General features: G+C 49.1%; 1 protein-coding gene across 1 annotated transcript in view; it reads right to left on the bottom strand.

The window, feature by feature from the left end:
- The window catches only part of KLHDC8B (kelch domain containing 8B), an 858,961-nt gene extending 836,412 nt beyond the window's left edge, over window positions 1-22,549 (bottom strand). Inside the window, exon 1 of the mRNA XM_086939363.1 lies at window positions 22,276-22,549. The gene's annotated coding sequence lies outside the window, so the exon portion shown is untranslated. The remainder of the gene's footprint in view (window positions 1-22,275) is intronic.
- Between the last annotated feature and the right edge of the window lie 1,454 nt (window positions 22,550-24,003).

Here is a 24,003-nt window from a genome sequence, read left to right as displayed (position 1 = left end):
CAATTCTATCTCCACTTTCATATTGAGACAAGTGGAATTTATGCATTCTGGCGCTACTCTTCTCTCGCAGGTATTTTTTTGTCTCTGATTGTGAATCCACTAGTTCTAATCTGATCTGAGCGATATCATTATTAGATGCCCCCTGCCGGAGGGCTAGTGCTAATCTTTTTTCCAATGACAATATATGTAGGTTAGTTTGTTTGAGAGTGTTGCCTATTTCTGCATTTTTCCGAAATACATATTGCTGGGCAAAGCCCCTTACACTAGCCTTACACGCTTCCCATACTGATATGATTGCAGCCGAGTTCAAGTTTATTTCAATAAACTCTTTTATATGTGCTTTCAATTGTGACGTAAATAGAGGATCTGATATTAAATATCTTGGGAATTTAAAACTGCGTGCGTCTTTCCTAATGCTGCCAATCTTTATTGTCAAGAGTATAGGATTGTGGTCTGAGGTTATTCTAGGGCACAATTCAATAATACATCCTTCAATGATTCTGTCAGTAGCCCAGGCTAAATCAGTTCGAGAATATTTACAACAAGGGGTGGTGAGGGACAGAGTCACTGAATTAAGCAGAAAGCTCTCACCCAGTCAAGAGATCAGGGCTAGATCCAACACCGTTTTTTAGCTCACTGCACCATCCCAGTTTCAGAACCTGGCTGTATGCAAATTAGTCTGTTCCTGTCCCAGTGCATGATGGGAACAGGGCAAACCAAACTCCAAAAGCCAATTCTTACACTGGGAAGGAAACAAGCTCCCGGGGACCGGTTTCTGGCATTACAGCCGTCTTCGGCCCGGTTTGCTTGAATCCTGATGGTGCAATGAGCAAGGGTCTCACATCTGAGAATACCCTTCCACGCTTAGGGTGGACAAAAATATTTACAACAAGGGGTGGTGAGGGACAGAGTCTCTGAATTAAGCAGAAAGCTCTCACCCAGTCAAGAGATCAGGGCTAGATCCAACACCGTTTTTTAGCTCACTGCACCATCCCAGTTTCAGAACCTGGCTGTATGCAAATTAGTCTGTTCCTGTCCCAGTGCATGATGGGAACAGGGCAAACCAAACTACAATAGCCAATTCTTACACTGGGAAGGAAACAAGCTCTCGGGGACCGGTTTCTGGCATTACAGCCGTCTTCGGCCCGGTTTGCTTGAATCCTGATGGTGCAATGAGCAAGGGTCTCACATCTGAGAATACCCTTCCACGCTTAGGGTGGACAAAAATATTTACAACAAGGGGTGGTGAGGGACAGAGTCTCTGAATTAAGCAGAAAGCTCTCACCCAGTCAAGAGATCAGGGCTAGATCCAACACCGTTTTTTAGCTCACTGCACCATCCCAGTTTCAGAACCTGGCTGTATGCAAATTAGTCTGTTCCTGTCCCAGTGCATGATGGGAACAGGGCAAACCAAACTACAAAAGCCAATTCTTACACTGGGAAGGAAACAAGCTCCCGGGGACCGGTTTCTGGCATTACAGCCGTCTTCGGCCCGGTTTGCTTGAATCTTGATGGTGCAATGAGCAAGGGTCTCACATCTGAGAATACCCTTCCACGCTTAGGGTGGACAAAAATATTTACAACAAGGGGTGGTGAGGGACAGAGTCTCTGAATTAAGCAGAAAGCTCTCACCCAGTCAAGAGATCAGGGCTAGATCCAACACCGTTTTTTAGCTCACTGCACCATCCCAGTTTCAGAACCTGGCTGTATGCAAATTAGTCTGTTCCTGTCCCAGTGCATGATGGGAACAGGGCAACCCAAACTACAAAAGCCAATTCTTACACTGGGAAGGAAACAAGCTCCCGGGGACCGGTTTCTGGCATTACAGCCGTCTTCGGCCCGGTTTGCTTGAATCCTGATGGTGCAATGAGCAAGGGTCCCACATCTGAGAATACCCTTCCACGCTTAGGGTGGACAAAAATATTTACAACAAGGGGTGGTGAGGGACAGAGTCTCTGAATTAAGCAGAAAGCTCTCACCCAGTCAAGAGATCAGGGCTAGATCCAACACCGTTTTTTAGCTCACTGCACCATCCCAGTTTCAGAACCTGGCTGTATGCAAATTAGTCTGTTCCTGTCCCAGTGCATGATGGGAACAGGGCAAACCAAAACGGTGATGGATCAAGCCCTGATCTTTGGACTGGATAAGAGTGGTCTGTTTAACTCAGACACTCTGTTCATCACCACCCCCATTTTGTAAATCGTTTTTGGCCACTATAGGTGTGGCAGGGTATACTCAGACATGAGTCCCTTTCTCACTGCTCCATCAGGATTCAAGCAAGCCGGGCCGAAAAGGCTGAAATGCCAGAAACCGGTCCCCGGTAGCTTGTCTCCTTTCTGGTGAAGAATTGGCTTGGTAGTTTAGTCTGCCCTGTTCCCATGATGCACTGGGCCAGGGACAGACTGATTTGCATATAGCCAGGTTCTGAGCTGGGATGGGGCAGTGAGATAAATAACGGTGATGGATCAAGCCCTGATCTTTGGACTGGATAAGAGTGGTGTGTTTAACTCAGACACTCTGTTCATCACCACCCCCTTTTTGTAAATCGTTTTTGGCCACTATAGGTGTGGCAGGGTATACTCAGACATGAGTCCCTTTCTCACTGCTCCATCAGGATTCAAGCAAGCCGGGCCGAAGAAGGCTGAAATGCCAGAAACCGGTCCCCGGTAGCTTGTCTCCTTTCTGGTGAAGAATTGGCTTGGTAGTTTAGTCTGCCCTGTTCCCATGATGCACTGGGCCAGGGACAGACTGATTTGCATATAGCCAGGTTCTGAGCTGGGATGGGGCAGTGAGATAAACAACGGTGATGGATCAAGCCCTGATCTTTGGACTGGATAAGAGTGGTCTGTTTAACTCAGACACTCTGTTCATCACCACCCCCTTTTTGTAAATCGTTTTTGGCCACTATAGGTGTGGCAGGGTATACTCAGACATGAGTCCCTTTCTCACTGCTCCATCAGGATTCAAGCAAGCCGGGCCGAAGAAGGCTGAAATGCCAGAAACCGGTCCCCGGTAGCTTGTCTCCTTTCTGGTGAAGAATTGGCTTGGTAGTTTAGTCTGCCCTGTTCCCATGATGCACTGGGCCAGGGACAGACTGATTTGCATATAGCCAGGTTCTGAGCTGGGATGGGGCAGTGAGATAAATAACGGTGATGGATCAAGCCCTGATCTTTGGACTGGATAAGAGTGGTCTGTTTAACTCAGACACTCTGTTCATCACCACCCCCTTTTTGTAAATCGTTTTTGGCCACTATAGGTGTGGCAGGGTATACTCAGACATGAGTCCCTTTCTCACTGCTCCATCAGGATTCAAGCAAGCCGGGCCGAAAAGGCTGAAATGCCAGAAACCGGTCCCCGGTAGCTTGTCTCCTTTCTGGTGAAGAATTGGCTTGGTAGTTTAGTCTGCCCTGTTCCCATGATGCACTGGGCCAGGGACAGACTGATTTGCATATAGCCAGGTTCTGAGCTGGGATGGGGCAGTGAGATAAATAACGGTGATGGATCAAGCCCTGATCTTTGGACTGGATAAGAGTGGTCTGTTTAACTCAGACACTCTGTTCATCACCACCCCCTTTTTGTAAATCGTAAATCAGTTCGAGAGCAAAGCTTATGAGGATGTGAATAATATGTAAACCCTGCAACATTGGGGTGAATAGTTCTCCATACATCCTTCAAATTATGTATGCGGCTTAGTTCCATTATGGCAGCCCTTACTTTACGCATCCGCGATGAAGAAGCTTGCCTAGTAGAGTCCTCAGCATAGTTCATCACGCAGTTAAAATCCCCCATTATTAACAGTTCACCCTCCCATTCAAGAAGTTCTACATTTAATGAGTTAAACATGTTCGGTTCGTCTATATTAGGCCCATAAACAACACCAAATACATATTTACTGTTCTCATATTGAACTTGTGCTAACGCCCATCTGCCTTTTGGGTCAGCAGCAGTCTTTATAATATCTAGCATGAACTGCTTTTTCTTTAATATGGCCACTCCCCTGATGGAGGCACCTAGTGTAGAACAAACAATAAGGTCATAACCTAGTTGACTCAGTAATTTCCTATCTTTAAATCCAATGTGTGTTTCAGAAATCATAGCCAGATGAGGTTTATACATGTATAGCTCTTCTTGAACTAGTCTACGTTTTTGCTGACTATTAAGACCTGCTACGTTCCAAGCGAGACATCTAAGCATTGACATTGTATATTTTAAGTTGATTCAAACAATAATAGTATCTACTCAACATAACATACTGCAAATTCATTTGTATTTCATTTTGTTTAAGCTGTCCTTTACTGCCTCTTGCAATAATTTTTCTTCCCTTACAAACCTCCCTACCCCCCACGAGCCCTTCCCTACCCCGCAGAACTCGTCCCACCCTCTTCCCCCCCCCCCAACCCCCCCTCCATCCTCCCCCCACAGGACAGCCCACAGATTCCAAGATTATTTTTTTATCCAGGAAAGTATTGGTTGTCCAGGGCAGCATGGGTGGGACATCCAGAATCCTGGAGCAGTGGGTGTCCCACTGTGGGAATTTAGTCTTCTATATGCTTCCCTTTATGTGTCCATAGATGTGAAAAGGAATGCTAAAAAAGGCAGTTCTGTCCAGCACGTTTCTTCCTCTTTCCGCAGATAGGAACGTTTACCATCTGCTATCCCTTCCCAGGACATCAGACTCAGGGGGAACAGCGTTTACAACGCAACTTTTACAACAAAGTACCTTTACGACGCAACCATTACAACGCAAGTCATTACAACGACTTGCGCTGGGGGGCGCTCTAGGATAGGGAATAGTTTAATTTACTATCCAACACCTTCCCTACTATCCTCGGGGACTGGAGTTGGAATAGTGAATTAAACTATTCACTATCCAGCGCCCCCCAACGCAAGTCGTTGAAATGACTTGCGTTGTAAAAGTTGTGTCGTAAAGGCATGCGTTGTAAAAGCATGCGTTGTAATGATGTACATCCGACCCTAGTAGTGGAAACATCTACCAGTGGGCTCTGGTCACTCCGGGGGCTTAGGCAGAACTCATGTTCCAAATGAGGTTTATTCAGAGGTCAATTATCACTAATCAGTGCCTAATTTGTAAAAAAAAACATAAGTGCCAGGGCCCTCGTCAGGGGACACTGCAGCTTGCACCACACTTTGCCCCTGCCAGCACTGCCAGTGAAGGTACCAACACAAATTCTAAAATCACACTCCTCCAAGTGTGACAATTTGGACTTTTCCAGGCCCCCAAAGCTATGAGAATGGCTTGGGCGGCAGGTAGTAGTCATTTTTAAAGTGTATTAAATTCATAATTAACTGTTAATTCTCCTTCTCTTCTGCCCTGTGATCTGGCGCTTTGTGGCTTCCCTTAGTCTTAAGAGTGAATTACAAACCCAAATAGAAATCACAGGTACATATTTTGTGCTATAAGAGAGTGGTATTTCAGACACGAAGCATTTATTACCTCTGAGCTCACTAGACGTAAAGATCCATTATCTATCAATGGCGCCAGAGGACTCAGCCCCCCCCCCCCCCCTCGCTCTACAAATTCCTATTTCCTGTTGACACATATCTTCAAATATAAATGCATTGATTGCAGTTGGTACTTGGTGTGCCTTTTAGGCAAATACTTTGCCAAGCACTTATTCTCAATAATGGGTAGTGACTAATATTTTTTAAAGGTTCATAACTCTGCGTCATAGAGAGAGGGGGAAACGCTGAGACAGAGGCAGAAACAGAGAGCGGGAGAGACAGAGGGACAGAGAGGGAGAGAGGGGGCAAGGAGGGAAAGAGATAGGGAGAGAGATAGAGATAGAGAGACAGAGTGAGAAAGAGAGAGAGAGAAAGAAAGAGAGCGAGAGAAAGAGAGAAAGAGAGACAGAGAGAGATAGAGGGAGAGCCAACGAGATGGAGACAGAGAGAGAGACAGACAGACATACGGACATACAGAGGGAGAGAGAGAGAGGGGGGATACAGAAAGAGGGGGGACAGAGAGAGAGAGGAGGGCACAGAGAGAGGCAGAGAGAGAGAGAACGAGTGAGAGACAGAGGGAGAAAGAGAGAGAGCGATAGAGGAAGAGAGGGAGAGAAAGATATATATATATATATATATATATATATATATATATATATATATATATATATATATATATATATATATATATATATATATATATATATATATAAGAGAGAGAGAGAGAGAGAGAGAGAGAGAGAGAGAGAGAGAGAGAGAGAGAGAGAGAGAGAGAGAGAGAGAGAGAGCGGATGGAATGGGCCAGGGCCCTGTGCATTTCTACATTGGTATCAACAAGATGTCCGCCAATTTCTTGATGAACTGGCCAAAGACAAGACATGTAAGCATCATTGTAAGTTCACTCTTATGCAGAGCTCCTCCCACTTCATAGAACTGTCGAAGCAGACAGCGAGTTTTTCAAATCTATTCCTCTCATTCAGTAAAGCATTGGCAATATAAAAAGAGAGGGACATAACCTCTTTAGTTAATAATAATCATGACTCTGTTTCATTGGTTTAGCTGAATGTTTCGAGTGAGCTCTGCAGGCCTTTGGTAGTCCTGGAATTAAGAGCCCCTCATTGACAAACATCAGCAAACAGGTGCCTGACTATCAAGATGTCTGCGGGTGGCACACATCTGGCCTCCCCATGAGAGCCTCTGTGCCTGCGTCTGTAATACAGGTGCATGACTATCAAGATGTCTGTGGGTGGCACACATCTGGCCTCCCCATGAGGGCTTATGTGCCTGCGTCTGTAATACAGGTACATGACTATCAAGATGTCTGTGGGTGGCACACTTCTGGTCTCCCCATGAGGGCTTCTGTGCCTGCAATACAGGTGCCTAACTATCAAGATGTCTGCGGGTGGCACACATCTGGCCTCCCCATGAGAGCCTCTGTGCCTGCGTCTGTAATACAGGTGCATGACTATCAAGATGTCTGTGGGTGGCACACATCTGGCCTCCCCATGAGGGCTTCTGTGCCTGCGTCTGTAATACAGGTGCATGACTATCAAGATGTCTGTGGGTGGCCCACATCTGGCCTCCCCATGAGAGCCTCTGTGCCTGCGTCTGTAATACAGGTGAATGGCTCTTAAGATTCCTGCGGGTGGCACACATCCGGCCTCCCCATGACGGCCTCTTTGCCTCTGTGCCTACATCTGTAATACAGGGGAATGACTATCAAGTTTTCTACTGGCGGGACACGTCTGGCCTCTCCATGAGGGCCTCTTTGCCTCTGTGCCTAAGTCTGCAATACAGGTGCATGACTATCAAGATGTCTGTGGGTGGCACACATCTGGCCTCCCCATGAGGGCTTCTGTGCCTGCGTCTGTAATACAGGTGCATGACTATCAAGATGTCTGTGGGTGGCCCACATCTGGCCTCCCCATGAGGGCTTCTGTGCCTGCGTCTGTAATACAGGTGCATGACTATCAAGATGTCTGTGGGTGGCACACATCTGGCCTCCCCATGAGAGCCTCTGTGCCTGCGTCTGTAATACAGGTGAATGGCTCTTAAGATTCCTGCGGGTGGCACACATCCGGCCTCCCCATGACGGCCTCTTTGCCTCTGTGCCTACATCTGTAATACAGGGGAATGACTATCAAGTTTTCTACTGGTGGGACACGTCTGGCCTCTCCATGAGGGCCTCTTTGCCTCTGTGCCTAAGTCTGCAATACAGGTGAATGACTATCTAGATGTCTCCGGGTGGCACACATCTGGCCTTCTCATGAGGGCCTCTGTGTCAACGTCTGTAATACAGGTAAATGGCTCTCAAGATTCCTGCGGGTGGCACACATCTGGCCTCCCCATGAGCGCCACTTTGCCTCTGTGCCTACATCTGTGGTACAGGGGAATGACTATCAAGATTCCTGCGGGTGGCACACATCCGGCCTCTCCAAGAGGGCCTCTTAGTCTGTGTGCCTGTGTCTATGATACAGATGAATGGCAGTAAAGATTCCTTCAGGTGACACACATCCACCCTCCCCATGAGGGCCACTTTGCCTCTTTGCCTCTTTGCCTCTGTGCCTCTGTGCCTTCGTCTCTAATGTGTTGCTGGTGTTGGAGCGCATCAAAGGGGAGCATCGCTCATCAGGTCACCATTGACTCTGAAGGCCAGTCATAGCAGTGAATCACCACAGTGCCAGGAATGTATCCTTATCAGCTAATAACTGGGACATTTCAAGGACATAAGGTTTAGGAGAAAGGAATCTGAAAAGCTTGTCACAGCAGTTGTAATTCTTCTCAGTGACCTGCCTAAGCTGATTCTAGCAACAGACATTGTAAAGTCACAACTATTGCACCAAAGTCGGGGAGTGATGTCAGCTTCCTATTGTAGGTGAATAGTGGTATCACAAGTAGACCATAATATGGAGATTGTCGTTGCTTTATGTTTGCGAAAAAACACTTTGGAAAATCTCAGTCTGACATAAACAGATAGACAAAACGACAGCTTGGGGAATTACTAAGTTAAAGAAGCATTTTTTTTATTAAAAGAAAATATATTTTCATTTAAAAAAAGCACCAGACAGGCTTTCAAGTCTGGGCAACAGAAAATAACCTTTACAAGTGCTTGCAATTCCTGGAAATGTTGTGGTATTGTTAGAAGTATATAAAACGAACTGAAAGAGGGCAGTGGGCCAAAAATGCAAGGGTTGTATTAGTCTGTCATTTAGTTTTACTAACATACTAATTACTAATCTTGGGTTCCAGAGTAGTGTGCTACTCGCCGAAAAAGGACTTTAATGCCCCATCAGGGATCGTAAACACTATATAAATACATTAACAACTACATCTCCGTCTGCTGCAACCTATTCGGAAGGTACCAGGTTGGTGGAAAGAGGGGAAGGAAGAGAAAAGGGAAAAGAAAACACGTAGGAAAACATAGATGTTGGAGGAAGAGATGGTCATATACTTAAAAGAGAGAGGGAGAAAATAGAAAGTGGCTGAGGAGGAACCTTTCATCTCACCAGAAGGCAAGGAGCGAACATTTGGAGGGAAGAGAAAAAGGAAGGGAGAATTTCATTCGACCACCTTGCACTGCACTTTCGTACTTGTGTTGCACTTTCACTCTTGTACTGCACTGAGGAGCAATCTTTCCCCTCACCAGAGGTAAGGAGTGAAAGTTTGGAGGGAACAAGAAAAGGAAGGGAGAATTTCATTCGACCACCTTGTACTGCACTTTCACAATTGTGCTGCACTTTCACACTTTTACTGCACGTTCACACTTTTACTGCACTTTCTCTGTGTGCACTTTCACACTTGTACTGCACGTTCACACTTGTGCTGCACTTTCACAGTTTGCACTATCACACTTGTACTCCACTCCCACCAGAAGTTGCAATTCATTCTCACAGAAGCAAGCAGCCTATACTGCAACTGAGAGGCGTGTGTCAGTCCTGGTGGATCCCAGACAGCCTTTGTTTCACAGGTAGGTGCCAGCGTGGAAATGTGTCTTTAACTTTATCACACGAGGTCCTTTGCAAAGAGTTATTATGTGGCAAACCGGAAATCCACTGCCATTTGTTTAAAAATACCCTCACTATAGAAGAGGAAACAGGAATGGGTTGAGTCAGTCCTTATCGCACACCCACTTTACCAGGCACTTTCACAATCATATGCCCAAAAACAAGGATAGTACTTGGGAGGTCATATATGCGCTTTACAAGTGTCAAATACATACATACAATACATGCATACCTATGGATTTGTGTAAACTACGTGATATGATGCAGGTGTAGGGAACCAGCTCTGTTAGCAAGTGAGGGGGCAGAACTACAAGGAACTGCTGCAGCGCGGCACTTCAAGCCCTTTGGCTGCGCCACGCTGCGGCACTTCCGGAGCACACGAATGCGACATATTTACAATAATATGTTGCATCTCTGTGATTCCCCCTGTGCTGGCGCACAAACAGCAGCCATGTACCGGCGCAGGCACCCGTGCACCATGGTACAAGGATGCCTGCGTCATGGGGAGATTGTTTTCATGCAGGAAGGGGCGCCTTCCAGCACAAAAACAATCACTACAGTCGTTTTCCTCTTTCAACGCGTGCTGTAGAAAGCAGCACGCTTTGAAAGAGGATAAAAAAACGAGGAGAAATGAAAACATTTCTCCTTGTTCCGCCTGGCTACGCCACCCCTAGGGTGGTGTCGCAAACAGACGCATTTCCAGGTTTACGATTCCTCGTAAATCTGGAAATGTGACAGGTTTCATGGGTGGGCGTGGGAACACCCACAGCAACACCCATGGAACGCCCCTGTCACGCAAAGTGCTTCGTATAAAGGGGCATATTTAGAAGGACAGGAAAAGCCATGCAGGGTGGCTTTTCCTGTCCCTGTAAATATGGACCAAAGAAATGCCCCGCCAGTGCGTCACAAAAAACGATTAACTGGCATCGCAAGGGGCTTGTACATCTGCCCCAGGGTGTCCAGAGATCACCATGTGGGTGCCACTGGAATGTGCAGCCTTCAGTGAAGGCGGAATATACCTCTTATCTCACGGCTGTCATAAGAATACACATGAGATGAAATCTGGCTTTACCGCCCTCTTTCGAGTCAAGCTTACTTGTATGATTTGCTTTTGATCACATTTTCCAATCAAAATTCCCAAAATAAATTTCATTTCAATGTCAACAAAGAAATGAATGTGTTGCTGCAGCAGTCGCTTGTGGGGAAACATGTTGATGTTTAAGAAGCAGTTTAGACGGGAAGCTATCTTTACAACGTGGTCTGAGCCACGTGTGCCGTTTCCCCGCAAGTGGAACCATATGCGTGGTTAAGGCAGTGCGCGGCCTAGATGCGGGGATGGGCGGGCACAGGAAGAGGAAGGATCGGGGGAGGAAGCGGTCTTGTAAGTGGGGCTGGGGCTGGGATTTGGGGGTAGTTTTTAGGGGTGGAGGTTGGTTTTAGGGCTCGGACGGAGTTGTTTTCGGGGCTCAGGGACATCTGGGTTGTTTTAGGGCTCAGTGGTTTGGGATGTGTTTAGGGCCCTGGGAGGTCAGGTTGTTTTTAAGGCTTGGGCGGGGCGGGTTGTTTTTAGGCCTGGAATCCAAATTATTTTTAAGGCTCCGGTGTCTGGGTTGTTTTTAGGGCTCGGGAAATGGAGGGGGGGGGGGCAGTTTATTTTTCGGGCTGGGGGGTCGTGGTTGTTTTTTGGACTCGGTTGGACAGGGTTGTCTTTAGTACTCAGTGGGCTCTGCTGTTTTTAGGGTTCAGGATTGGGAGTTGGAGTGTGATATTTATCACACATATCTTTTTACCAGTCATGACTTAACCATGAAATTGCATGGTGAAGGCATGCGTGGTAAAGAAATACATTGTGAAGACGCGAGTGGTGTGGCGTTGAGTGGCAAGGCGTAGAGCGGCATTGAGTGGAGTGTCATAGAGTGGAAGGTCATAGAGTAGAGAGTTGTAGAGCGTCGTGGAGAATCATAGAGGGTTGTGGAGGGTCAGAGAGTGGGGCATTGTAGAGTGAAGGGTCATAGAGTGGAGGGGCATAGAGTGTCGTGGAAGGCTGCCGAGTGTTGTGTCGTAAAGTGGAGCGGCATAGAGTGGAGAAGCATAGAATGGAGGGGCATAGAGTGGAGAGGAGTAGAGTGTTGCAGAGTGCCATAGAGTAGAATGGAGTAGAGTGGAGTAGAATGGAGGGACATAAAGTGGAGTGGCATAGAGTGGCACCGCACAGAGTGCAGTAAAGTGTCCTAGAGTGGAGTCAACTGTCACAGATTGGAGTACAGTGGAGTGCCACAGAGTGGAGGTGAGTGTTAAAGAGTGGAGTGGCACAGCGTGAAGTGGTGAAGAGTAGAGTAAAGTGGCACAGAGTGCCGTAGATGGTGTGTCGTGGAGTGTCTTAGAGTAGACTGTCCTAGAGTGGAATAGAGTGTCGTGGAGGGTCGTAGAGTGAAGGGGCGAAGAGTGGGGTAGAATGTCGTAGAGTGGAGTGAAGTAGAGTGTTGTGTCATAGAGTAGAGGAACATAGAGTGAGTGGAGTGGAGTGTCAAGTCAATTTTATTGTATAAAATTATTAAAAATTATTACAAAATGCATTTAGATCCTCATAGGACATAAACACTTTTTAAAATATTGGCAAATAGAACTGTTTGTCGAATGGCAAAGTAAATGTCATATATTTCAGTTTGGTGGTGTGATTCCAAGGTCAGCTTGCTGTAAGAGAGATTGGGCTTTCATCATATATTTGACCCCCCTGCAGGCCAACATAGGACATGATCCATCTAGCCATCGGATTACGGCTTGCCTACAAGTCCGAATGTTCAATTTGTTAAAAACATTTCTTTAAAAGCCGTCTCCTCAAGTCCTTAAGTGCCGGGCCCACACATAGTAAGTGTGTTAATGTTTAATTTCGGTATCCACATAGACGACAATGGGGGTTGGTGTGAAAATTTTTCCAGGCTGGTAACAAGTCCTTTGAGAACTGTAGTCCTAGTCAATGTTTTATGTATCTTTGTTTTAACCCCTTCACTGTTGGCCCGTTTCCGCCCCTGTGCTGTAAACAAATGAACAGGGGCGGGCCATGACGAACCCCAGCCGTCATCAGCACACGAGCACTGTAGTGCATGACGGCTGGGGTTCGTCATCAGCATGCAAGGGGTTAAGGAACTATTAAAGTGGCTTTCTAGGTAGGTCTGTGGCTTTATCCCGGAATATCAATTTATCACAGTCCACCCGTGTCGTCTTTTTGCGGTATTTATTTTGTCTTCAAGGTAGGATTCCCATTTGACCGCATTGTTTGCAATTTTGTCAAAAGTCTGTCTATCTGGCCTCGTGTCCCACGTTTCTTCAATTCCTATACAGGTCAGGGATTGAGACAGATAGCCTCCCCAACTGTTTGGAACATGCTGTTTCTGCTGGATGTCGATTTCTTTCCAGCACAGGTTGTCCAATGAATTGTCTTCCGACATGTGTATTTTATGGCAGAGTTTCACAAAGGTTCCCATACTGCGAAACTTCTGATTTAGAAGGCCAAATTCTAGACGAACCTGCACCGGTGCCGACGATTTTGGAAGGTTTAAAGCTGCCTTGTATACTTTTGTTTGTAGGCTGTTTAACAGCCCTGCTTCTTTGCCACACCAGGTGGCCAGTGCGTATGACAAGGATGGTAGGGTTTGTGCTTTTATCACTTTCAGCAGGTGTGTATAATTTGGACAACTTCGTTTTTTTTGTAATTGCCGGTATGCGTAGATCAAAGACTGTGTTTTTGCTTTTAGCTCGATTTTATGTTCTTTGTTCGTCGGCCCTCGCCCCAATTTCAAACCTAAGTACTTGTATGATGTTTCCTCCTTTATTGGGGAACTATTTGCATACCATTTGAATATTTGCTTTTTTGGATCCACAATGCGGACAACTTTAGTTTTGTCTTTATTCAGTTCCAAACATTCGTGTTCTAAATAAGTTGTCAAATTGTTGATCGATCTTTGCAAACCTATTGGTGTTTGACTCAGAACAACAATGTCATCTGCATACTGGATACATACAGGATCTCTCAGCCTTCAGAAAGGCTGTCAAAACTCATCTCTTTCAATAACTGTCCCATTTTCTGCGCCTCTATCTCTCTGTAAACTGTCTGTTCGCAGCGCCGGGACGCCCCTTGGCTGGGGCAGCCGTGCGCTATACAAATCACCATAACATTAACATTAACATTAACATTAACATACTGCAGGAAAGGGATAGGGATTTTTGACATGTGGGGTGGGTGGCATTCCCCGACCTCCATGTGGTTAACAATATCTGCCATGTACCGATTGAATAAACTTGGGGCCAGTACACAGCCTTGTTTTAGGCCCTATTGTGTTCTTATTTCGGCCGTTACGCTGCTACCGTCTCCCAGTTTTACTCGAGCCCAGGTGTTGCTGTGCAGGACTATAATAGCCTCCAATAACTTCTTCGGGATACCCCATGATCTTAGTTTTTCCCATAGACGGGTTCTGTTCACTTTGTCAAAGGCTGCTCGCAGGTCTATAAAGCAAGCATACAGTCTCGTCCATGGGCGTCCGCAGAAACTTTTCCAGGGGGGGGCAAAATGTTAACGTCATCACCATCCTCCGACATGATGTGTGCCAGGTGGGGCACAAGAAACACTGGGGCGCAGAACATGGATAGGCTCAATTAAATGCCAGGAATCCAGTACATGTGACTGACCCTACCACAGGCCAACAAACACCACCTGTAGGGAAAACGCTAAACTTTCTGACAAGTTGCTTTATCTCTGTCTGCTAGGTGTGCAGACTTCTGGGTCCTCGATCCAACACCAATCAAGGCTGTCTTCGGCACGATTCGATTTTTATCAGAATACTTTAAAACAGCCTATGATTAAAGCACCAGATTAAATATACTGTATGCACAGTGTATGTTAGGGATTATTTGTAGCACATATATTCACCAATATTGGCTTCTTGGTGCTAGAATTCATGATAATGTTTATCCAAAGTTAAAGCACAACTTCAAAGTTAGTAATAAATAATGCAGCAATCATACACTCTAGTGATTGGCCAATGGGTGCTCCCTTCACTTGAATTCCCGAGGCATTGCAAAATTTTACACACATTCAATTAATTTATACAAAATAAAAAGTATAGGTCCAAATGTTAGCTATATTTTTTAAAAGAAACTTAGAGTCCCTCTACGTGTAGTCAATGTCAAACTGACAACGTGCGCACGTTTAGGGATACAATAATGGCCAGCTCCCTTATGCAGAAGCCCGGCACCGTAATGTGCTGCAGTGGCGGCACATCACAGGTCCAGGGATGCTGAGTCTTACACAGTGGTCGAAGTGGGGAAAAAAAAGTAGGGAAACAGTGGGCGGAGAATCAGAGGGCGGGAATAACCCAAGGATCGGATCTGTGGGTGGAGCCAGAGGTGTGGCCAGAATGCGCAGACATCCCAATATTTAGTATTTGTTTTGCATTTCACTGCCCAGTTAAATCAACCAATGGATACAAATGAATATTAAAGGGCTTAATGAGTTATTGACATTAATATATATTCACAAAGTGGGATATGCTTCTAATCACAGAATGTACCAAATACGATAAAATTTGGAAACACAAGCCATTTGTCTCCGAGCCATGGAGTTTCTGTCATCAGCACTTCTCCCTTTTTCCACAACAGCAGTTCAAACATGAATGGCAAAATATCCTAGTTTGCAAATGTTTTCTCTAAAATTATGGCTCTGCCATATTTGCCTCATAATGCAAGATCTGCTGCATGATTTGACCATTTAAACTAATAAATTGTTTGTAGCTCAAACATATCAAAAGTTAATATAAATTGTGACTTGTGTTGCTGCGGAGTGGATGGCCTATTGTAAAAGTTGACTGGTCACCTTTCACACTGCTGCGTTTGTATGTTACACTGGTACTAATAAGGCAAAATCTTTCCAGAGACTGTTAGCATGTGTGCACGAGTCAAAATAATAAAATATCTGAAGAATATACCGCATTACGCTGCAACGTTTTTTTTAATGCATAATTTAGTCAACACTATGGCATAATGTTGTCATCCTTTGCTGCAAAATTTATTCCAGTGCCCCCACAGCAGGCAGCACATGTTAAAAGTGCTTGTGAATGAAGCAGGGAGACTGTGAAGTTTGCAAATTTAGATTGGTGTGCGTGCAAATCCTGATTGCCAATCCCTGGTGAGTTGCAGCTACTAGTGCTGAAACAAGGCCAATGGAGATACCTATCGGTGAAGCAGACTGTCCTCAAGTGCAGGGCCAGCCATAGCACTGGTTGTGTCCTGTGCATTAATGTTTGTTAGTGCCCCCCAAAGACCACCTCTGCCATGGATTCCATCACTGCCACCCTTTAACTGTGTCCCATAACCACTCTCTCTCAGATGCATTTAATTTGATTTACAGCACCACTCATACCATTGTAGGGTGTCAGAGCACTTACATCACACACACTACACAGAGACAATCAATATGTGTGTGAATCACTGTATAGAAAATGTTACATAAGACTAAGGACTACAAGGTATAGGAGTCACATGACAACCATACTAGTAGCCGGTATAGTTTTATAGTGATTGGTCTGGAGAAACACAATACCCGGAATTTAAAACGTAATATCATGGTTGGTGGTTCTCCTTAATAATCAGAATTGATTTCTGTCCAAAAGAACACTTTTTGGGACATTAGGATAATCAAAGACTGGGGGGGGGGGGGGGGGGGGGTGGGACATAACGCTCCAATTTATACCTTGCCGTTTGTATGCAGCTCTTGGATGACAGTTAATAGCTCACTTTTCTAAGTTAGGATTTCACCTTATAAACTGCAAGTAACAAAAGGATCTCTCTGACAAAAGCAGTAACCAGCTGACCTATTTACATTATGTGCACTTTGTGATCTGCATGGCGCAAGTTCTTTGCAGCCGATACATTAACCATCTGAGCTACCTTTCTATGAGTCAAAACTTCCACTAGACAACATTCTGATCTCTCTCTAGGAAGAACATTAATCATCAGAGTCATCATGACATTATTATTGTTGCCGAAAAGTGCTGGAGACCAGGAAGGAGGCAGCAAGCATTTTTAAAACCATAATATACTTGCAAACATGATGCCTCTAGCTGAAGTCAGCACCCGGTGCGGTCACACTGGTTGCACCGCTCTAAAGTTAGCCCTTCTCAAGGGTCCTGTGACCTCAGTGACTGTTGTTCTAGGGTGTGCTGTTTCATAGGCCTGCCCGCAAGACTGGAGGTGAACTTCAGTATGTATACTGGTGGACAAGCCTTGAAGGTTAACCTACACTTGCCACTTCTAGTGTCCACCTGCTGGTGTGAAGAGACCAGGACTTCTAAGGTGTTGCGAAGCCTTCTAAGGTCTAGCATGTGATTGTGCTCTCGCAGGATAGGGGTCTGGTGGACTGGTTATTAAGGCTGAACCTTGTTCCCAGTTCCAAGTTCAGCAGCTCTGACCATAGTGCCACATCCTCTCCCCCACTGAACACCGTACTGCCCCACTGAGAAAAACTCCCACTGTCTTCAACTACAACCCAATACCTTAGTTGCATTAGGACCCGTGGCACCATTACTAAACCACTGCTCACAACAACAAGTCCACCTTGTAACTATGGGGTCAATTAGGATGGCGGACGAACAAAGTCCGTCCGCCATCCTGTCAGGGGACGGGACCGTCCGCCACAGGGGCGGAGGTCCTGTGCCTCGAATTAGGATGCACCCGCCACAGTGGCGGCTGCATCCCGCATTTTTAACATTGCGGCGGGCGGTGCTGAAAGCACCGCCCGCCGCAATGCTAAGAATGCATGTAGTGCGTTTCAAAGCACAACATGACAGGCACCACGCGATGCCTGCCAAGTTGTATTTTGAAACCCCATGTGCACCCCCACCCCCTGTTGCGGGCCCCCGAAGCAAAGACCGTATGCCAATGCCGCCACGGAAAGGCATTGTCCACAGCACATCCTAATATGGCTGGCGGTGTCTGATAGACACCGCTACCATATTAGACCTTTTCCGCCGCGGTCGCAAGGCGAATGCGGCGGAAAAGCGGCGGACGGTCTTTCCGTCCGCCGCGGTCCCCCCGCCATTGTAATATGGCGGGGGGAATAGGTGGCGGACGGGCACGGATGGCGGACGGATCGCCACCGCCTGCATGGCGGTGGCGATCTGTCCGCCATCCTAATCGGCCCCTAATTTTGTTCTTCATCAGTTCAAATACTTTCACACAAAGGGTCGCCCATTGTCACTTTCACAGCGTAGAACCCGCCTCAGCTTCAGCCTCAGGGCCTGATATTTCTTAGGGCAACACTGGTTCAATCAGTGGCATTCTAATATACTAGCGAGAGTGCATTTAATGTTACATTTCTAGGCTCAGTTTTATGTCAGAGTACAAAAAGTGATGGATGGAATGTTTGAATGAATCTCAACCAATGGTAATTACTCAAGGCAAATATTGTTATTTCACACACCTTGTCAGCTCAGTTATACCTCAAATTCAGCCGTATGCAAGTCAGTCTTGACCCTGCTCCTCCTGGGAACAGTCCAACCCGAACTTCCAGGCCAGGTCCTCCCTGGACCAGAAACAAGCATCCTAGGACCGTTTGTGCCCTAGTTATGGGCTCATCAGCTGGGCACAGCTTGGTTCCAGTGGCACGGTGTGCACGGACCCACGTCTGGGAATACCCCTGCCAACTAGGGCGGGAACTGAAGCACACAAAAGGTGATAGGAGGGTGCTTGCAATAAGTCTAACCACTGACAATAGTTTGGGTTCCATTCCAACTCATCGTTCTTTTGCTCACCATGCCCCCCCAGTTTGGACTCAGCCATGTGTAAATCAGTCTTGACCCCTAGTCCTGTCCTACTGATGTTGCATGTGTGTGTGTGTGCTGTGGGAGAGATTCTCCAAGGCATGTGGATGCGATGTGATGCGATGTGACATGACGTGACGTCATGTGATGTTGTGTTACGTTATGTTATGCTAGGTTATGCTGAGATACTCTGTTATATTTTGTCATGTATTGGCACTTGCTTATTAATAGTCTACCAGTGCTGACCTTTTCATACTATGGGATGTCTGGAATCTGATTTGGCCCTCTGACGTGGCATGTCTTCAAGGTACATTAAGTCACTGCTCAGGGCTGTTAGTGACATTGTGCTATCACCTTGTTTCCAGGTTGAGAAAGCTACACAGATTAGGAAAGCTTGTGGTGGTGCCAGGACCAGTACTAGCAGGAGTACGGAGGTGCCAGGACGGGTACTAGCACAGCTCTCAATCCTTGAGCCGGGGGGTACGGAAGATGGAGGTCGTAGGGGCTGCTCCACTCACTTCTTCTCGAGCCAGGTCGTGTTTGTAGCGTCGATGGTCCAGCCGGACCAGAGTACTCCTCGAGCCGCGACGAGGTCAGCAGGGCTCGATCCGGAGTGAACAGAGTGTCTGTCAGTTCTTGAGGAGCCGCGACGACGTCAGCAGGGCTCAGGGTGTTCAACCAGTGTCCTTAGAGTTTTAAGGATAAGCCGCGATGAGGTCAGCAGGGCTCCGAGGTTCCAGTTCCTTCTTCACGAGGATGAGCCGCAACAGCGTCAGCAGTGCTCGATAAGTTCCAAAGTTCAGTCTTCTCCCCAAGGGTTGAGCCGCGATCAGATCAGCAGGGCTCTCTTGTCCAGGATACAACTGCCCGCTAGTTCTTGGGCGGGCCTTGATATAGCGCAGTGGCCCTTTGATGTCCGGACCCTCGCAGGCGGAGATCTCATGGCTCGGGGTTGGTCGTCGGAGTGTTCCGTCGGCTGGCCCTTTCAATCAATCAATCAATCAGTGACACTTATAAAGCGCGCTACATACCCGTAGGGTCTCAAGGCGCTGGGGGGGGGGGGGGGGGGGCCGCTACTGCTCGAACAGCCAGGTCTTCAGCTTCTTCCTGAAGGAGAGGTGGTCTTGGGTCAGGCGCAGGTCGGTCGGGAGGGAGTTCCAGGTCTTGGCGGCCAGGTAGGAGAAGGACCTTCCTCCTGTGGTTGCTCTTCGGATGCGGGGGACGGCGGCGAGGGCGTGGTTGGCTGATCGGAGGTGGCGTTTGGGAGCGTAGAAGTTGACTCGGCTGTTGAGGTAGCTCGGGCCTTGGTCGTGTAGGGCTTTGTGTGCGTGGGTGGGGAGGCGGAAGGTGATTCTTTTGTTGACGGGGAGCCAGTGAAGGTCTCTCAGATGTCCGGAGATGTGGCTGGTTCGTGGGATGTCGAGGATGAGTCTGGCTGAGGCGTTCTGGATCCGCTGGAGTCTCTTCTGGAGCTTGGCGGTGGTACCGGCGTAGAGGGCGTTGCCGTAGTCCAGTCGGCTGGTGACGAGGGCCTGGGTGACGGTCTTCCTGGTCTCGGTGGGGATCCACCAGAAGATCTTCCGTAGCATGCGTAGGATGTTGAAGCACGCCGAGGAGACGTTGTTGACTTGCCTGGTCATGGAGAGGGAGGAGTCCAGGATGAAGCCCAGGTTGCGTGCATGGTCTGTCGGTTTGGGTGCGGTGCCCAGGGCGGGAGGCCACCAGGAGTCGTCCCAGGCGGAGGGAGAGGAGCCCAGGATGAGGACTTCCGTCTTGTCCGAGTTCAGTTTCAGGCGGCTGGTTGTCATCCACTCGCCTACCTCTTTCATCCCTTCGTGCAGGTTGGCTCTGGCGGCGGCGGGGTCGTTGGTCAGGGAGAGGATCAGCTGGGTGTCGTCGGCGTAGGAGATTATGCTGAGGTTGTGTTTGCGTACGATGGCCGCGAGGGGGCTCATGTAGACGTTGAAGAGGGTGGGGCTCAGAGATGATCCTTGGGGGACGCCGCAGATGACTTCGGTGGCCTCTGACTTGTACGGTGGTAGGCGGACTCTCTGTGTTCTTCCGTCGAGGAAGGAGATGATCCATTCCAGCGCCTTGTCCTGGATTCCGACGCTGCTGAGGCGCCGTACTAGGGTGCGGTGGCAGACCGTGTCGAATGCCGCGGAGAGGTCTAGGAGGATGAGGGCCGCTGTTTCTCCGTTGTCCATCAGGGCTCGGATGTCATCGGTGGCGGCGATGAGGGCGGTCTCGGTGCTGTAGTTGGCTCGGAAGCCGGACTGTGAGGGGTCGAGGGATCCGTTCGTCTCGAGGAAATCGGCCATCTGCTTGTTGATCCTTTGATCCTTTTGAAGATGCGTCCGGGGATTCCCAGACGCCCAGCAGGGTCTGGAGCCAGCTCTCGGGGAGGCCAGAGGTGCGATCGAAACCAGCCCACAGGGGAAGGCCAGAGGTGTGAGAGAAACCAGTCTCCCAGGGGAGGCCGGAGGTGCAATCGAAACTCTTTGGTCCCATCTCACTCAGGAAGCCCTTTACCCCCCAGCCAGGCATAGCGCGTCTGCAGCCTAAGTTTCGCTGGGACCGGGGTCGGGCAAGGCTATGGTGTCAGGGACCTCGGGAAGGGTAATGGCGGCCGGTGGCCCTGGGGGGTGATGCAGGTTCGGGGCGCCGAGTACCGGGAGGAGCATGCGGGATGGTCGTCCGTTGGTAGGGTCGTGTAGGGAGCGGGGCGGACAGGGAACGGGACGACCAGGGGTTTCGGGGTGCAGGGCTGGGCTAACGGGGCGCTGAGGAACAGGGAGAACCACGCCACAAGGCCAGGTCCAACAACAGTGCACAAGAGCTTTGGTGCAAGGGAGGTATCTTCTATAGTGTACAGAAGGTGTAGTATACGAGGTGCAGATAGATGGTGTAGTGCACAGTGCACAAGAGTTATGGTGCAAGGGAGGGATCTTCTATTGTAAACGGAAGGGGTAGTATTAGATGTAGTACATAGAATAGAGAAGGAATTGTGCACAGATGGCTTATGGCACAGTGCACAAGTGTTATAGTGCATTGTGCACACATGGTTTACTGTGTAGATAGTTTACAAGGTACAGGCGGTCAGGGTACAGACCTTAGAGTACACGGTGCCCTGCCTGCCCAGTACATACGTCACACTCCGGATGACACTCACTGACCCGCCACGGTTTTCTAAACACGAGTCTTCTCGTGGTCACTTAGGACTCGCAGCCGCTTCCACATTTTCAAAGAAACCGAACATTTTGCGAACAGGTTTTCAGATAAAGATATCACTCAATGACTCATTTTGTACTTACACCTTGAAATGGCATACAAGGCATCCCAGGGGTGCACGGCGCTGCGAAGCCTGCTTACAGCAGACTGTGCGCTTTACAGGTGACATAAAGCTGCACCCATGCTTGGGAGAAAGGACCCCACTCTACTCCAAGACCCTTCCGTCCTGCCCTCAGCCCTCACCTGAGGGCGCCGGGATCCCCGCCCCTCCAGCCTCCAAGGAGGGGGTTCAGTCACTCACCTCAGCACTTTGATGCGTGGATGAAACTTGCTGCTCGAGGGGCCGCAGCCCTCCATCCCCTTCAGCCCAGCCCGCCCTGCCCTCAGCCCTCACCTGAGGGCGCCGGCCCCCCCCCCCCCCCCATCAGCCTCCAGGGAGGGGGTTCTGTCACTCACCTCAGCGCGCAGCACTTTGATGCATGGATGAAACTTGCTGCTCAAGGGGCCGCAGCCCTCCATCGCCTTCAGCCCAGCCCTCCCTGCCCTCAGCCCTCACCTGAGGGCGCCGGGACCCCCGCCCCTCTAGCCTCCAGGGAGGGGGTTCAGTCACTCACCTCAGCACTTGGATGCATGGATGAAACTTGCTGCCCAAGGGGCCGCAGCCCTCCATCCCCTTCAGCCCAGCCCTCCCTGCGCTCAGCCCTCACCTGAGGGCGCCGGGACCCCCGCCCCTCCAGCCTCCAGGGAGGGGTTCTGTCACTCACCTCAGCGCGCAGCACTTTGATGCGTGGATGAAACTTGCTCCTCAGGGGGCTGGAGTCCTCCAGTGGCCGCTGCGGGTCCTGGCCCGGTGGGGGCCTCCTGGGACGGTCCCGGGGGTCCTGGGGTCCTGGCTCTAGGGGCCAGTGAGGCGCCGGCTCCACGCTCCTACCGCGCGCCTGGCATGATGCCCCCTCGGTGCCCCTCTCCCTGCGCTCGCTTCACTGCTCCTCGCTCGGATCCACGGACTCGGAGACGGATGGGAAGGGATTTTAACCCTCCCCGCGCCGGCTGGGAAGAGATCTGATGCCGGAGAGGGGTGCACACACTCAGGCAGGAATCCCACCCATCGGATTAACCCTTCCCGCGCCGGCTGGAGTGATCTGATGCCACGGAGGGGGTCCACAGACTCGGGCAGGGATGCCACCCACCGGATTAACCCCTCAGGCGCCGGCTCGGGAGAGATCTGATGCCACGAAGGGGGTCCACAGACTCAGACAGGGATCCCACCCACCGGATTAACCCTTCCCGCGCCGGCTCGGGAGAGATCTGATGCCAGAGAGGGGGTCTCGCCGAGGAGTCTGCTGAGACGCAGCTCCCACGGAACCCTCCTCTTCATCACCCCCACGCGTAATCACAGATCCTGCTGAAGCGCCCAGGGACCAGGCATTCTGAGCTGGGCGCTATGTAAAGGATGCACGCTGCTCATATGGCTGTTTGGAAATCCTGCATGTAGCGCTTCGAGTCTCTGAGATGCTGCGCCCTTCGAGGCTGCCTGTCCCAGACGCTGCCTCACCTGTCCTCCTTGCTTCAAGGCGCAGTGGTTAGTAGAACGCGAAGCGAGTCGGTAGGGTTGGGGAAGAGTGTGTGAGAGAGGGCGAATGCGTGGATGAGCGGGTGATGGAGTGCCGGTGAGGCTGGGCTGGCGACAGCGCGGGAGTGAGAGGATGGACGAGTGGGTGATGGAGTACACAGGTAGGGGGTGACGAGTGAGTGGGCAGGTGGGTAGATGAGAGAGTCTGGTGCGTAACGAGACCTGAACTTCGGGAGGCTTAGACTCCCAGCCAGGGTCCACTCGAGCACTGGTGGCGGCCCTCACCACAGTCTTTTTTGACACTCTCCGCCCCATACCCTCCACGAGTTCCCTCGCTACCTACCACTCTCAAACCGCGCACCTCAACTCTCCGTAGCGTCTCTCTGAGGTACATTTTTTTTTATAGCGCTACTCATGTTCACTCGCACTCAGTTTTGTGAACTGCATGGTGCACATTATTTGAAGCAGGCACATTAACCTCTGTGCTACTTTAGGATGAGTCAAAACTGCAACTACACAATATTCTGAACAGTAGGAACATTAATCACCAGAGTTATCTTGATATTTTTATTGTTGCCTGGAAACTGCCCGAGGCACAAGGAAGTGCATGCGCTTTTAAACCAAAGATTATTTTTAAACACAGTGCCCCCACCAAAGTCAGTGCCAGGTGCGGCTGCACCAGTCGCACCGCCCTAAAGCCGGTCCTGCTCCCAGCAATGGGGCAGGACAAGCATTTCCAGAAATGGAGTGAGAGCTAACCTCATAGCCAGGGCTTTAAGTGGAATGGAAAAACTGGGGGGTCTCTCAAAGGGGCGTGGCCAATGTAATTAAGGGCGTGGTTTGAAACACCTAAGCTAAAAATCTGTGCTTAGCATAGGGTGCCGCCCGACTTGTATTTTGCTGTTTCTGTCGTTGCATC

The sequence above is a fragment of the Lissotriton vulgaris genome, chromosome 9 (assembly GCF_964263255.1).
Source record: "Lissotriton vulgaris chromosome 9, aLisVul1.2, whole genome shotgun sequence".
Classification (NCBI taxonomy): domain Eukaryota; kingdom Metazoa; phylum Chordata; class Amphibia; order Caudata; family Salamandridae; genus Lissotriton; species Lissotriton vulgaris.
Note: the sequence above shows the minus strand (reverse complement) of the source record. Positions and strands in the feature narration are given on the sequence as shown.